The sequence below is a fragment of the Zootoca vivipara genome, chromosome 4, assembly GCF_965207765.1.
Source record: "Zootoca vivipara chromosome 4, rZooViv2.hap1.1, whole genome shotgun sequence".
Taxonomy (NCBI): Eukaryota; Metazoa; Chordata; class Lepidosauria; order Squamata; family Lacertidae; genus Zootoca; species Zootoca vivipara.
Window position 1 is genome coordinate 55,446,644 of NC_142587.1, and position 14,733 is coordinate 55,461,376.

Consider the following 14,733-nt stretch of genomic DNA (forward strand, 5'->3'; position numbering starts at 1 on the left):
CAGGTAATGTACTAGAAACCAGGACAGAAGTGCCAGTATTATAACCTGGAAAACTAACACACATCTGAATGAGTACCACATATGAATGCAGTCACTGTTGCCAACTTTAAAGAGCTGTTTCAGAGAAAAGTATGACAGTGTGCTCACAGAGCTTTGAATTGTGAACAATAACTTGATAGTTTTCCTCAGTACATAGAAGCTGTAATATAGATTAGAATTTCCCCACACTTTCATTTTGAGAGAAATGGCTGAGAAGCACCACAGGAAAGGCCTATCTGTAGAAGAGAATGGGAAGCCCCAATTCAGTATGGCTCTGAATCATGTGTATATTGTAACTGAGAATTATTTGGCTCGCGTGGATATATTTTTTAGAGAATGACATCCATAACATTAAAAGTGAGATCACCCACTAGGATCTATTCTTTGGGGAGGCATGCTCATAGGTTTAATTAGCACTAATTAGAGGTAAGAATATTCAGAGAAAGGAAGGGGGGGAAACACCTTTAAAAAGTGCTTGAGAAAAAAAAATGCACATTTCTAGCAGGTTACCTGACCTGCTAATTGCCAACATAAATCTGTATATGGCATTCAGGGCTTGAACTAATTATCCCACCAAGACTATTTCCTATCAAGGCGTTCTACATGAAGTGCCTTTAAAGAAATGCTAAAATGAAGTGTAAATAGGGATGTTTAGATAAAAAGAAAATGAAAACCTGAAGTGAAGCATTGATTATATGTGTCTAACAAATGCAAGTTGGAGAAAATGGTTATATACAAAAAGTTCCACCTGAAACCTAACTCCAGCTTCTGTAGACTGCAATCTTGTGCACACTGCACAGCGTGCAGTTGGAACCCCCCCCCAAAAAAAAATCCAACTGAAATGTTCATGTACATTGCTTTTATTTGTTCTTGCTTTCCACTCAGTGATAATGTTCATTCTAAACAATGTCACTGCATAAATAATCCCAATTGGCTGCATTGCATTGTGCTATCATCACCCTGCTTACTTGTGATCCCTCACCGAATAACAACCTTCCAGTATGAGTCCCGCAAACTTCTGTGAGAGGTGCAAATCTGTATCTAGCATGGGCGATTCCGCTCTAAGCATTACACTGCTGACTGAGCAGTGCTTGTCCTTTCCTGAAAGGTCTGCTCATCAGGCATTTGATTGGCTCATACCATTTTGGCTAGTCAGCCACAGATATGATGATGATGCCAACAGGGTGCAAGAGGAGCTCCCTTTCCACAACCCCTCTTGCAGGTTGGCTGCAAGAGTTTGGCTGGATAGAGATACTTCAACCCCAGGGAGCTCACCAGACTGAGCTCACATTACAGACTGAGCTCACATCACATTGTCAAAATAACATTGCTATTTGAATCAGCCAAATTAGCCTACTGGTGTGTGTGTGTGTGCGCGCACACACACACACACACACACACACACACACACACCAAATACTACAGCAAAGGTGGAGATTTGTTGCATTACCTTCTGATTTCTGAGACCAGAAATCAAAGTAGGCTAAACAATGAAAGTTTTCCTTTGTACAGTCAATTTCTTTCTACACTCTCTCATACACCATCTTCCATACAGACAAGCAAGTCGAATTATCAGAGTTCTAGTACACAATTCAGCCAGGCAAAAACACTCAGGGTGTAATGCACAGCCAGAGAGGTATGTGACCATGGAGAATTATGAGAGCTAGATAAGAAAGGACCACATTCAGCAGCTGGGCCTGATGATCCCTAGCCCTCTACTACAATATGCAGCTGATGGGAGGAAATGTTCTTGTTCTCGCCAAGTGTGAAGCCATCCAACAATTTCCTATTTAGCCCCACAATTTGTTGCTTACTATTCCTACACTGCAGACAATCTTACGAGTGATTTGGTGGCATTCTACTTGCTGACATACTGAGAAGGGGAAGCCAGGGCCATATGAAACACGTTTTAAGGGGGAAATAGACATTTGCTTATAATTATAATGCATATTTAAATATGTATTTTGAGAGACAATTTAAGTTGCACATTAATGCAGAAATGGAACAAAATGAAATGATAGGCACAAAGAGGTGAAAGTGCTCAAACCAGGTGTATATATTTTTTATGAATATGTGTATAGGAGTTACAGCCATATTTTGCAAAACGGGGCTATTCTTAGAGAGCTCATTTTGTGTAGTTGGATATTTCTTGCTATAAAATCATAATCTAAATTTATTTTTAACAAAAAATAGAATACTAAATAAGAAAATGTGTATGTATGGTGTATGCTATGATCGCCTGGCGCCTTCACTATACACCTTTAGGTGCCAGGCAAAAACGTTCCTTTTCAACCAGGCCTTTGCCTGTCTTGATCTACGTCTTATACCCTGTTTAAAAATGCTGGCTCTTTTTGGGGTTTTATTATCATTCTTATTGGGTTGCTGGTTTTGTTTTGATTTTATGTATTTTGTATGTATTTTATATTTTATGTGAACCGCCCAGAGACCTTCAGATATAGGGCGGTATAGAAACTAAATAAATAATAACAAATGATCATAATGATCACAGAGCAGATAATTCACAGTGAATAATTTACTCCCAGGAATCTCTGTGTGGGATGCCTACGAACAGATTGCTGGATCCTATAATTTTGTATTCACAAACGTATATTAGAATGTATGTATAAATTTGCTGGGGTTTTAAATATATATATACACACACTCTTTATGACATATGTATATTCATTATTTCATCTTTTGTCATGGTTGTTTTGGCTTCCAACAGTGGTGGGCCAGGAGCTGGATAGATAGAGAAGTGTTGCTTTCCCAGGTTTCCAGTGTGAAAGTCGCTGCCAGTATCCAAAAGAGGGATGAAGGCAGGGATAATTAATCAATATCGGGCTTAGATGGGTAATACGCTATACACTAGCGTGGTTCATAATAAATTTTTATTTTGCAAATGCCTGCTCCAAAGGTCTTGGCCTACTGCACTGGGGAGTGTATAGCTATATATGAAATTACACGCATATCAGTTAATATCTTGACCCTCCTCCACAAAAATAGCTGTTTACTTGGCCTCTTCTCTACATAGCTGCCAAGTTATCCCTTTTTTAAAGGGATTTTCCCTTATGCTGAATAGGCTTCCTCGCGAGAAAAGGGAAAACTTGGCAGCTATGCTTCTCTATGTCGTGAAGGCTGAAATTTCAGTTCAGTGCAGCAGGGTCAAAATGTTAACTGATATAAATACAACATATATAACTGTATGGCCATCCTGCATTCCATATGAAAATGTTATATATTATATATATATACGATTCTTGTGCTGTACAGATGTAATTGGTGCTCCAAATATTTAAGCAAATAAAATGTGATGACATTGGAATTTTTAATGGAAAAAATAGCATAAAGTGACATGGGGGAGCAGATGTTAATTCAATGTATAGTCATGCGGATATTTATGGATAATTTATGGTAGCATTAATATTTCTATAGCAGTTGTTACTAAGAAACTAAGAGCAGCTTTCCAAAAGTAAATGTTAATCATAGTGCCCTGGCTAAATTCCAATTCAGGTAATTACATTTTGCTTATTTAATTCCCCCCTGCAGTTTTAATTGGATTCAGCATTCTTTTCTTCTCATCTAAGTCATTGTATGGTATTACTATGCTCTGTTAAACACTTGCCACATTCTCCTTCTGAGAGAGATTGCATGGATGGGTGAGGTGATTCCTCACCCATCTTGCAATATTTGCAGAACAGTTTGATGTCTTGTGGAAAGAACAACACTATGTAAATATTCAGAGGCATGAATGAAAGGAGATAATTTGGATTGTAGATGGGTGACTTAGCCTTGTATGTATGTTTGTAATCAGAGTCACATGGCTGGAAAGGAACAAAACGAAAACTAGCATTTGAACGCATTTCAATCATTTAATGCACATTTCTGTGAACTGTAATTGACCCCTACAGTTCCCAGCACCCTTAGAAAACTACAGTTCCCAGGGTCCTTTGGGGGAAGCCATATGCTTTAAGTGTATGGTATGGATGCAAGCAAACTCATTGGTGTGAGCAAACTCATTTACTTGGCTTTATGGGTAGCAGGCTGGGATTCAAAGGACTGTTATATGGCTGTTTTGGGGGGAGTTCCCCCTCTGCCTGACAAACCAATTTCAAAACTAAAATAACTTTCCAATTCAGCTTCCAATGCAACATAGTAGTCTGGGGGGGGGAGGGGTCAAGGTTGGAATTCAATGTAGTGTTAAGGAGGACATTCCATTGATGTAATGATTTCTCCTTGCATACTTTTTTATTTTTAAATATATTACTCTTAAGGCTGGTTGTGTTTACTCTCTCTCTCTCTCCACTATGTAACTTAGATGTTTGGAAAAGGAAGGAAAGAAAGAAAACAGATTAGGTTGCACTACCATTCTATATTTCTTTTTCATTATATGAAAAGAATCTATAACTTTCTACAGCAAAGAAAACTGATTGCAAAAGAGCCCTAAAGGGTCTCAAACAATCTTTGATGGTGAAATAGAAATGCATTTCAGTTTCCCTGCTACAAGTGCTAGGTGCACCTCTGGCCTTTGTCCTATAATATATGTGATTCACATAATAGTGAAAGACATAGTTGAAAAACCAGTATGCCTTCTCTTAACTCGCTAAGAAAATCACCTAGAATTTGAAAGTGATATTTAAAGGGTTGCATTTCAATTTTGCACCATGGCATCAAAGCCTGTGATTATTACATAGTCTTTGGACAATTCAAGAGGCTGTCAATATAGTCTTTTATAATGCAAAATATCATTTTAAATTAATCAACTTGAAATGGAATCCAAATTATACACTCCCATTAACCTCATACAACAAATCACTTAATAAACACATTGTTTGTGTGCAGGTAGAGCTAACGTGTTTGTATGACTGATTCAAGGCTTCATTAAAAAGGTAAAAAGTATGTTGATCCAATTCACACTGTTGATCCAATTCAACATGCCTCTTGACTGCTCATTGCTGCACATTTGTGAAAGCTTCACATGCAAATGTACATATCCCAGCGTCTCGTCACTCAGCGGTTCTGAACTGAATGTGCAAATCACAAGTATATGGAGATATGAAAACCCAGCCTTAGCAAAATGGCTGTTTTATGCATTTAAGATACTAAGTTTGTCACTTAGCTGTAGTCGTTTGGCTGTCATCATTCAAGGGGAGACTTACTCTCAGGGCTGATTCATTTCCAAATGTTATCACTTTAGCTGGATTGCTGCTGACAATCCCTGGGCATTGCCAATACTCTACACAGGTGCTGTAACATCTGGAATAGGTTTCTAATGTGGGCCAACTAAATTGCTTGGTAAGTGCCCAGGTCAAGGACCAGTGGCTCTCTGGGATATTTGGAGACACTTGGACTGGAGTGCAGCTGCCAAGCTTCCTAAAGCATCTTGGTGAGAACATGCTAGTGTGAGAGAACTTCCCCTCCAAAATATGTCCTTAATTGCCTACTTCTCAGGGAGTACATTAAAAGGAGCTTTGGTTATTTAAGATAAAATTAAATTTCATCTAAAAAATTGCTTGAAACAGCTTGTGTCAGATGCAGACTTCCCAATATACACTGTTCTGTGCCCAGTTAAAAGCTTTTGTGTTTGTTCTGGCATTTTAGATTATGATCGCTCACTTCTTTGGTTGGCTGAACAGTTTAATTCCTCTTAATTTTATTGCATTTTTTGGTTTGTGATATGATATTTTGGTAATCTGGTAATGTTATATAATATTTTGGTAATTTGGTAAATTTCTTCCTGTGAAGCTTAACTTATTATTTTGGTTAAGGCTGAGCAAAGCAGTTCACATTTAAAGGTGAACCTACCTAATCTTCACTTTCTGAAACAATGTGGGAAGTGAAAAACAATATGGGAAGTGAAATTTCTCTGAATGTTGTAATCCAGTTCTCCAATCAAGCAGTGTTTATGAAAATGAATATATGGGGAAAAGTGTTACATTATTAAAAAATAACATACAGTGTGCATTATATTATTGAAAGCCCGTTGCAAAAATGAGTACTTTAGTGGAATCTCATACAAAAAAAATGTGTATATTAGGAGAAATTTTCACAAAAATACTGATGAATTTTCATGAGGATTTTAAAGAAGTAAATTGCTGCAGTAATGTGGAGAACTGAATGAACGATACTGTAAGGATGAATATTGACTATCAGTTTCTATTTTCTACTAGCTAAGGTCCTTCCATGCGAGAAGCCTTATTCAAGTGGCTATCCTGGCTTTATAATGTATGAAAATATGGGATAGGTCACTCTCATAGTATAGTTTGCCATGTTTTAGAAATAAAAGTGATTTGGCTAGGTCCTATAAGTCTCTCTGAGCACATCTGAGGAATAGTTTTCAAGAGAGTTTTCAACAGGGGCTGCCAAGAGGTTTTTATCTGTAATTAGGCATTTAACCTCTGTGGTATAAGTTTTTTTATTGTGCAAAAGGTCATGAGTAATCTTCCTCTTTTTCTCTCACCCACTTTCCTGCTGCTTCCCTTATTGCTTCAACATGTAGGCTTTGGCTTTTAACTGCAACTAATTTGGAAAGATTTGATACATATTAGCCATAATGAGAGAGCAGAAGAATTTTAAACAATCTTCTTAGCAGATCAGGGAAAAGGAAACTAAACAACCTTTGTCCAATTAGCATTGGAAAGGGGATCTTGGGCCACTTGGGAACCATATAATGGCCTCTTGCTGCAAAATGGAGATGACATAATTACCTACATAAGCACTAAAAGGTATAAAAAGCAAAGTACGAAGCATGTAAATATATTGCAAACATTAGCACAAAAGTTTTTGCTGAGGTTTTGAGCTAACAAGAGTTAGATGCAGATATTTTCTATCACAGGCATCTGCCCAGGGGCAGAGTCATCTACAAAATTATTGTGACTGTTATGCACTTTGCTATTATTTTGACAGTGAAAAGCAGGTAATAAATAAATAAATAAATAAATAAATAAATAAATAAATAAATAAAGAATGAATGAATGAATGCCATTTATGGATAAGTTACTATGTTAGAGTGCAGTGGGGGTGGGTCCACTAGGTTTGTCCACATCCATCCCCAATCCTCATCACCCTCCAGCTTTGAGAAGTAGGGAGCCACCTATCTTCGTGGAGGCTCCTCCAGGTATGGGGATCCTTCCTGTGTAAAATTCCCTGCTTCACCATGTATGTGAGGACAATGAGACTAGAAAAAAGGGGGCAGAGTGAGTGTGCTGATTTTTACTGCCCCTCACATGGTAACAGCCTCAGCCCAGTACCCCTGAAGGAGCGTCTCCACCCCCATCATTCAGCTTGGACACTGAGGTCCAGGGCCAAGGGCCTTCTGGCGGTTCCCTCACTGCAAGAAGTGAGGTCACAGGAAACCAGGCAGAGGGCCTTCTCGGTAGCGGCGTCTGCCCTGTGGAACGCCCTCCTGTCAGATGTCAAGGAAATAAACAACTATCTGACTTCTAGAAAACATCTGAAGGTAGCCCTGTTTAGGGAAGTTTTTAATGTTTGATGTTTTATTGTCTTTTTAATATTCTGTTGGAAGGCACCCAGAGTGGCTGGGGAGGCCCGGGGAGATGGATGGGGTATAAATAATGAATTTATTATTATTATAATTAATGCCTTAAGAGGGTTACTGTCACTTATGTAAAATGTTAATGTCTGTTTTGGAGGCACAGCACACAAAGACCTTTGAACAGTGTACACATCCATAATGGCTGCAACTTTTATTCTGAAGGAAAAGCACATGTGAAAAGCACACTCCCCATATACAGCCCAATGTGTGCATCTGATATGGGTTGGGTTTCTTCCAAAATCCAGTTCCAGGATGACTAAAAAGTGCCACTTGCTGCTGAGAGCACCCTTGTAAGGAAAATTCAGCCAATGTGAACAATAACCATGTGATCCGATCTATATTGGCACCAGGTGAGGCCTCCATATCTTCAGGATAAAAGGAACAGAATGAAGCAAACTTTTAAAACTCATGACTGTTGGTGGTGGGACACTGCCATGGCAAAAATCTCAAGTTTCACCCTGGTGGATGGGAAGCTACTGGAGTGGGATTTCTTGCAGCAGCAGCTAGGACAAACCCCCAAACAGGGCACTTTAGTTTGGGTAGATCTGCTTGATCCTAAGCGTCATAGATTCCCCAAGGGAACTTATCCTTGGGTAAATTAGCTGTATCAGCCTGGAATTGGGGCAGAAAATAGGGGAAGCCCATAGGGCTGTAGATGAACCTGGTGTTCTGTGCTTCCCCAGTAAGATTCCTGTGTCCTTTTCAGAGGGTGCAACATGCTACAGACAAATAAGAATTGAGACCAACTAAGTTTGTCATTGGTATGAGCTTTCGTGTGCATGCACACTTCTTCAGATAACCAGGAGTAGTTTGTTTGTTTAGTTAATTGAAATAAATACAATATTTCCCCAAAGCAGCATATAGAAACTATATAGAAGGATAGTTTAAAAGAAATATGATAATAAATAATAACTTCACCTGCTCTGATTATGTATTAAAGCAAGAGAGGAGGCTGAACCAAGGTCTGTCTGTCATAGACTCACACACAAAGCCAAACCTCACCCCTAGTATTTGTAGGCTAAGAGTTTACTAATTGATTTAATGAACAATCACAGAAGAGTAATTAGAAGGAAACTTCTTCTTTTTTAAATGTTTTTTATTTATTTCTCCTTTTAAAAACATCAACATACTACATACACATTTTCCTACACAAAAAAGAAAGAAGAATTATACAAAGAAAAAAAATATATATGAAAGAAAAAAGAAAAACGAAAGAAAAGTGGCTTTCAATTATTCTCTATGTAAATGTATAACTCAACCTTGTTTTATCACACAATCTTTAACCTTTATTTTGTTTTCTTCTCTTACATTTTGTATTAGGTTCAAATCTATTCTGCCTATAAGATTTTGTTGCATCCTTATTCACTCAAATATTCTTCGAAAATCTTCCATTCCTTTTTTATTTTTTTGTTTTGTTTGTCCCCTAAGTTTTCCTGTATATTTAGCAAGCTGTGAAAATTCTTTCATTAAAATTTGCCAATCTGTTACGTTGGGTGCATATTGATCTTTCCATTTTCTCGCGAACAAAACCCTCGCTGCTACTATATCATACATGAGTAATATTCTATTTGCATTTCTGATCTCTTCCGGAAATATTAGAAGGAAACTTCTAACAGTAAAATTAGATGAGAACTGAATGAAGTAGTTAGACTTAGGTAAGGGTAGCACCACTGCTTTCTATTATTAGTAATTAATACTAATAGCTCAGTGTTGGGCCCCTTCTCCATATCCAGATCTTCAAGAAGTGTCAATGCAGTGTCAGCACTTCTACCTTCCAGAAACTCCTTTCGGGTTAGAAATAAGGATCCTTACATACCATCTTTCAGTTCTATGTGGTATTTGTCAATGCTAAGCTTTAAAAAGCACTGATAACAAGAGCTTATAATGGAAACACTCCAAGTCCCTTAACTGTAATATCATGAACGGGAAGGTGAAAGTAAGGAAAGCTTAAGTGATAACTAGCCTTAAGAATTCAGCTGCTGTCTGTAAGACTATGATAAAAATAAATGCTGCTTTCAAAGCAATAAATTATTAATTTAGGAATGACTGAACTGAATATGGGAAAGTAAAGCTGTCAAAAGAGGTAAACTTCAGATTGCTGCATACAGGAAACCTTGAGTTCTTTAAAAACGAGACCCTCAGCCCTAGATAATGGATTTGCAAGTTCAGCTGAGGAACACAGGGAGATCTTGTACAGAATCAGACCATTTGTCCCTCCAGCTCAGTGTTGTTACACTGAATGGCAGCATACAGGAGCCTTTCCTGGAGAAACTAGGGATTGGAAATACAGTACTAGGGACTGGAACTTCCTTCATGGAAGAATCTGAAGGTCATTTGTCAAGGGACATATCTGTTCTCTACCTGGAGTATATATTGGGTGTGGGTATTCCCATTCCACCCCTCTTACCTTCAGGGAAAACACTCTATTTTTTTCTGTCAGCTAACAGAAAACAACAGATGCCTGTACGATTTCTGGATCTGGCCAATATATTCTATTTAGAAGGAAAAAAGAGCATTTTAGTGAATCCAGTTTGACCTAAGGACTATTATTGATTTAAATGTGTTTGGGGATCTGGTTGCCAACAGCTGGCAAATCAAAAATGGAAATAAAGAAATGCAATGGGTGAATTTTTATTTCCCCAAATTTAGAATAAGCTTCAAATGCAAATTTCAGCCGTAAAGCTACCAAAATAGAAACACGGGATAGTTGAGAAGACATTCACCATCTCCTTTGTAATTACATGTATTGTTTGTGCAGGTGCAATGACTGACAGCTTGGTTTGTTCTAGTTATGCAACAAAAATTTCAGAATAGCCTCCAATATTTATGCGATTTTACTAAAAGCAGCAACATTTGGCAAAGTTGGCAAAGTAATTTTGTTTTAGAAAAGTTTCATCTGTCGAGTGACTTCTGTCAACTCAAGTGAAATATCTGTATATTTCTACATATCAAATGAACAAGCTATGTGTAGTTATATATGCTGCTCTCATCTTTCTATGTTAAGCTATGTTTGCACTTCAAAGCCTTGAGGAGTTAGTTTTCTTTTCTACAATAAAGTCAAATCAAACTTTCACATTCTTGTGGTTGGATAATATATGTAGGAGGTATTGATGCTGAATTTAATTGGAATACAGGGCCAAGCAGAATAATCTGATCTTGTTTTTAAAGTTATACCACAGACTATTTGGGATGGATGGGAATATAGTATATGAACAATTTTCATCTGATGGCATATAGCTTGCCAGCAGACTTAACCACGGAACATTCATTTAAATGTTAATATATCAAAGCTTCAGCAGAATATTTAAAATAAAATCTGAGCAGCAAAACTGCAGAATCCATGCTCTAGAATCAGTGCTTTGAAATCTGATCTTTAAACATCTAGGTCTTATGGATGTTATACCATTAACACAGTTAACTCAAATGAGGGCTCCTCCAGCCTAATGCAAAAGCGGGCAGGGAGGCCCAATCCAGGAAGAGGAATTATGGAGGAATCATTTCATATATATAAGGTTATATATATAGCTGCATGGAATTGGCTAACAGTTTGCAAACTGGCTTTTTGGGTGGGAGTTGTGTAGATACCAGCAGGGTGACAGTTTAACTTGGTCAAACCAGGGTTGTGCTAGTGAAGTTTCTGTCTTTTTATGCAGACACCAAGGGGCCAAAACTTGATGAGTTCTAATCATCAGTTCATGGACTATATGCCTCGCCCTATTGAATCATAGTTGTATGCCAATGATGGGGTAGAATTATACCCAAACTGAAATGAGTGATTAAGGGGGGGCTCTGCTAAAGAGAATAAAAGTCTTGGCTCATCCAGAATTTCAAAGGTGTAATTGACGTCTGGGGGGCAAGTCAATCAAAAAATAAAGTTACTTTGGCGTTTATGTAAAAAAAGCTCAACAATTCTGGGGTCTTCCTAAAATATGGCAACCCTATCATTGGCTAATGCTGAGAAGAACCTGTGACTCTAGAGGGAATTTTACAGCCAATGCTCAGCTTTATTAAGAACCTAAGAAAACAGAGATTGCTACACTAGAGTAAAAATGCAATGAAAGTTCTGAGAAATTCCAGTGAAGGTTACCACAAAAGACCCGAGAAAAGCCTGAAAGCAAGAGGTTGTGGATTATGTATTCACATCAGTGACAAGAAGAGAAATGACCACTGGGAGGAGCACAGAAAGAAGAAACACTGTGTTGCATCTTTAGCGGCGAAATCAGTTGCCTTCATCTGTCGCACTTTCAATAAAACATGTCTCTCCTGTACTGGTCTCCACAGCCACAGCAGGCACTGTGACTCTCCAATGGTTTGACTTTACTCCCAAAGGCCCACTCTTCCATTGCCTCAAGACAGGTGGATGCCAAAAAATAAATCGATCAAACAAAAAGAAAACAGATCATAGCAAAGGTAAAATAACTATTGCATGAGGCATCGCTCCATCAATAACAACAACAAAAAAAGTGGCAAATTTCCCTCAGGGAACATTGCTGAGCGCAAAGGATCAAAACTGCTCTAGCATTTCACCAATCCAAAGGCTCTATTTAGATTGGACCCCACAGCTGCAATTTGACTTCTTAGGAGCCATTCATTCAACTACTTATAGGGGTGCCAGACTCAATAGTGGACAGGACTTCTGTGCCTTTAATTGCCCTGCTCTCTTTTGAGTCTGGAAAGCTTAAAGAGAAACCAGCAGGCCCTTTGTTTAATTTCCAAGGAAAGGGTCTGCTGGTTTCTCTTTAAGGTTTCCAGACTCAAAAGAGAGCAGGACAATTAAAGGCACAGAAGTCCTGTCCACTATTGAGTCTGGCAACCCTAACTATTTGTGTGAATGTGGTCGGGTAGCGACTTCACCACTACATATTTCCCAGGCCTGCAACTGGCCTTATTGCCACCTTTTCTGGTTTAGTCTGAATCTATTTGGGTTTATTTTTGAAAAGTTTCAGCATTTGTTTTCAGTAAAGGGAATGGTCTCCCCCCCCACCTTAAAAACTGAAAGTTGGATGATGGGAGGGGGAAAACGCTTTTCAACATGGTTAAGTATATTTTACTTTAATCTCAAACATGAAAGTATTTGTTTTGATGGCTTACACAATAAAGCAGTTGGAGATTGCTTTATATTTCTTTATGCAAGGCCCCTATAGTGTAAATTGCTGCAAGCAATGAGTCCTGTCCTTCTACAAAGAAGCAAATTAGTGTTTGTTTCCAGGTTCCACAGTGGGCAAAGTAAGTCCCATAACCATTTACTTAATCAAAAAACAGCAGGTTCAGAAGTGGCCATGTAATTTAACATTTTCTTTTAATATGCACAGTTTGTTTGACCTTTCAAAGCTCCCGAGAGTCGCGGCTGAATACAATATGTATAGTTTTCATTCAAGATAATACATATAAATAGCTGCTTATTAACTTGCATAAAGAGGAGTATAAGGAAGATTATATGCATAACTTCTAATGATCTTATAAGCAATGAAGAAATAAAATAATAATAATACTAAATGTGTGCTGAAAGGGGGGGGCAATCATCCCGTCCCCCAAGGCAGGAAACCCTTTTAATCAATGTAGAGGAAAACAGTCAGCTACACAGCATGATTTTTTTTTCATGATTCGCCCCCCCCTTTCATCAAGTTTCACATAGAGACTCCTTCTTAGGTTTATTGAACAAGAAGTAGGGAAAAAATTATGACCACCATAAGGGAGGGGGCTATAGCCCTCTAAAAACTGGAGAATTTTGCTAATTTCTGAGATTGTGCCTGTTCTGCGGAACAGTATTCTAAATACAGCAGGTGCCCACTATCAACAATTGAAGAAAATCTTGTTCTGTTAAGCCTTCAAAGCTAGATGAATAGGTTTCTGCCATGTGTGTCCATTTTGTGTTGTTGTTGTTGTTTATAAAAAAAACACATTCTGACTTTAACTGTTTTTAATTGTATTTTGTACATCGCCTTGAGAATTATATACATATATATGGAGGGCAATAAATTTATAATAATTTATGTATTACATCCATATCCCATTTTTTCCTTCGAAGGGAAAAGCACATACACACATCTCACTTTCCATTCTACCCTGTGAGGTAAGTTAAATTGAGAGATTGTGACTGGGCCAAGAGAACCCAGTGAGCTTTATGACTGAGTGAAGATTCGAACTCATACAACACTAACCACTACACCACACTAGTTCTCATATTCCAAAAAATCTACAGTAATTGAAGGAAATAATATGCATACCATAAGGTACACATATATGTACTAAATCATATGAACATGTGAAAATTCTTTTTTGTGTGTGGGGGGGAAGGTAACGTAATCCTGAAAATTCCAAATATTATGTAAAATGTCATTATTGGCCAATAATTAAAGTATACCAGGAAGGGTTTCACCCCAAACCTCTGATCACATATTGACGAACCATTCAGTAGAACTAATCAGGAACCAACTTTCCCAAATGTAAAACATGGGGATAATTAGTGCCACCCTGACTACAATGTGGAAATAAATGCCTGTGACCTTCATAGTTGTGACATAGACACTGAGCATGCAAACCAACGTTTGCAGTGACCATTGAAGTTGAAGTTAGACCTTTAAGAACTACTTCATATGCAGCAATTAACAGGTGGTAATATTTATTTTTTTTCAGGGAGATGTCAGGATTGAATCTGGATGGAAATCTGTAGACCTCCTCAGGCATTCGCTGATTTGTTGATGTGTATTGGTGGCTGAGAGTCCCATGGACTGCAAGAAGATCAAACCTATCCATTCTGAAGGAAATCAGCCCTGAGTGCTCACTAGAAGGACAGATCCTGAAGCTGAGGCTCCAATACTCTGGCTACCTCATGACAAGACTCCCTGGAAAACACCCTGATGTTGGGAAAGATTGAGGGCACAAGGAGAAGGAGACAACAGAGAATGAGGTGGTTGGACAGTGTTATCAAAGCTACCAACATGAGTCTGACCAAACTACGGGAGGCAGTGGAAGACAGGAGTGCCTGGTGTGCTCTGGTCCATGAGGTCACGAAGAGTTGGACACGACTAAACGACTAAACAACAACAACAACAACAACAACAACAACAACAACAACAACAACATTGGTGGCTGTACGGGACTTTAAGAATTCTGTCCCTGTATATAACCCTTTCATTTTA